This window comes from Penaeus vannamei, chromosome 4 (genome assembly GCF_042767895.1).
Source record: "Penaeus vannamei isolate JL-2024 chromosome 4, ASM4276789v1, whole genome shotgun sequence".
NCBI classification, from domain to species: domain Eukaryota; kingdom Metazoa; phylum Arthropoda; class Malacostraca; order Decapoda; family Penaeidae; genus Penaeus; species Penaeus vannamei.
Window position 1 is genome coordinate 19,991,299 of NC_091552.1, and position 2,500 is coordinate 19,993,798.

The 2,500-nt window shown below is 36.6% G+C and overlaps 1 long non-coding RNA gene across 1 annotated transcript; it reads right to left on the reverse strand.

Annotated features, from left to right (window-relative positions):
- Positions 1–220: 220 nt before the first annotated feature.
- Positions 221–1,753, reverse strand: LOC138860639 (uncharacterized). Its single transcript, XR_011398370.1, has 2 exons — positions 1,599–1,753; positions 221–451 (listed from the first exon to the last, which is right to left on the reverse strand). It is a non-coding gene; the product is annotated as an uncharacterized lncRNA (long non-coding RNA).
- Between the last annotated feature and the right edge of the window lie 747 nt (positions 1,754–2,500).

Below are 2,500 nucleotides of genomic sequence, written 5' to 3' on the forward strand. Positions count from 1 at the left end.
GTAATCACAGACTAGAAATCTCATTTTCCCTTTCTTACAAGATTAACAAAAATCGTTTTCGCTCGTTTCCCAAGTAAACACGTCAGAGAAGTACGCTATCCCATCCTACATATTAATGTCTGACGGCACTTAAAGTTATGCAGCTGTTTTGCATACAAACACATTCTTATTTCCTGCAGGCAGTGTCCTTTTATGTGAATTACAAGTAAACCATAACGGATATTATACCAAACACTTTTTATTTTAGAAACACAAAATACCGAAGGGTGATGCAAAAATTCCGAAACAGATTACTCGGTGATTCAAACTGAAATGAATCCAACAAATTCCGTTTCTCTCGCATGGCTACACACCGCGTGAAGACCGTGCAGCCGCCTTCCTGAGCTGGACTACGGTCGATCTTGGGAAGGACATCCAATCAGGCATGAACAGGAACGCCAATGCCAAGATCCTGCAATGACAACGCTGAATCAGAGGAGTCCTATGCATATACCACGATCAACACCATCCTAGCCACACGCTGCACAACTGCTCACCTGAGTTCCGAGAGTTACCTGTCAGGATCCTTCTTGCGTCGCACGAAGAAAGATGCATCACCTTTACATTCATCATGGCAAGATCTGTTACAGCTGGACACACGCTTCATTCGCCCCTTCCCTATAATCTCTATGATGAACTAGGCTTAAACGATCAAAGATGTAAGGGGAAAAAATATGTATAATTATGATTACCATATATGTTGCTCAAAATTAATACAACTTAGTGCTAAAAACAAAACCGAATTATGTTGTTATTGTAGGCACGTTAAAAATACAATACATAGTATGTCTTATGGCAATGATACTGATAACTGATATGGGGTGTCGATGTAATATCACTAATGAATTATAATGATGACGATAATAGTAATCCGCTTGTCAGCATTCACCATCATTATTATCATAAGATAATAATAATATCAATGATGATAATAATAATAATACAGATAGCAAATATAACAATAATAGTTATTATCTTTATTACCATTATTATTGTACTCATGAAGTTAATGATAATAATGATAATGATAATAATAATAATAATAATAATAATAATAATAAATAATGATAATAATAATAATAATAATAATAATAATAATAATAATAATAATAATAATAATGATAATGATAATAATAATAATAATAATAATAATAATAAATGATAATAATAATAATAATAATAATAATAATAATAATAATAATAATAATAATAACAATTATGCTAAAATTTATAACGGTGATAATCATAACAGTCACAACAACAAAAACAATCATCATGCTATCATTAATAACAACAACGATCTCAGCAACCCATCACGCACCATAAACACGTTACAAATATCACGTGATTAAAACAATTACTACTTCCGTTACCCCTGCTCTCCTACTAACAGCGTGATTGTTATTACTCCCGAGCCCTAACCACCGCGCCAACCCCAATGAATAGTTACGGAGCCTCCATCTCTACACAGACCACGTGACACGTCGCTGCTGCTTCTACGGGATCAGCTGTTTGGATTCCTCTCGCCCTAAATGGACCCTGGCACAGGAATGACTCACCTTATAGCCAGGTGCTCTCGTGGCGTCACCTGATATTCGCTTAATGAATATGAGGCTTGGATGGATCGTCTCGTAGCCCCGGGCGCTGTCTCTTCATGTGGAGCAAGTGGCAATACTGCATATTGATATGGATCGTGCAATGCTGAGATGTGTTATTTCTTTCTTTCTCTATCTTTCTTCTTTCTTTTTTTTCTTTTTATCTCGTTTCTTTCGTTTGTTTTTCCTCCTTCCTTTGTTTTTTTTCCTTTTCTTCTTCTCCCTCTTCTTCTTCTTCTTCTACTTCTACTTCTGCTTCTGCTTCTGCTTCTACTTCTACTTCTACTTCTACGTCTACGTCTACGTCTACGTCTACGTCTACGTCTTCTTCTTCTTCTTCTTCTTCTTCTTCTTCTTCTTCTTATTCTTCTTCTTCTTCTTCTCCACCTCCACCTCCTCCTCCTCTACCTCCTCCTCCTCCTCCTCCTCCTCCTCCTCCTCCTCCTCCTCCTCCACCTCCTCTTCCTCCCTTTCCCTTCTTCTTCTTCTTCTTCTTCTTCTTCTTCTTCTTTTTCCCCTTCTTCTTTCGTTTCCTTTTCTTCTCCTTCTTCTTTTCGGAAAGCATGGGGCCAGGTTGATAAGAAGGTAACGGTGATCACGCGATAATACTTCCGAGATGGATAATCATGATAACCCATGTGAAGATAACAGGAATAGTACATACAGGTGATAACACGAAGTAAATCATGCAAATATTATTCACGGTACGAATGTGAATACAATGGTAGTTTTTTTTGTTTTTTTTTATAAAGATAATGCCAAACGGTCACAAATTACTTACTATTATTGTTTTGATATTAATCTTAATGTACACCGGTGGAAAGAACTGGAATTGTGCTGCAAATAACAGAAGTATATATGCCCAG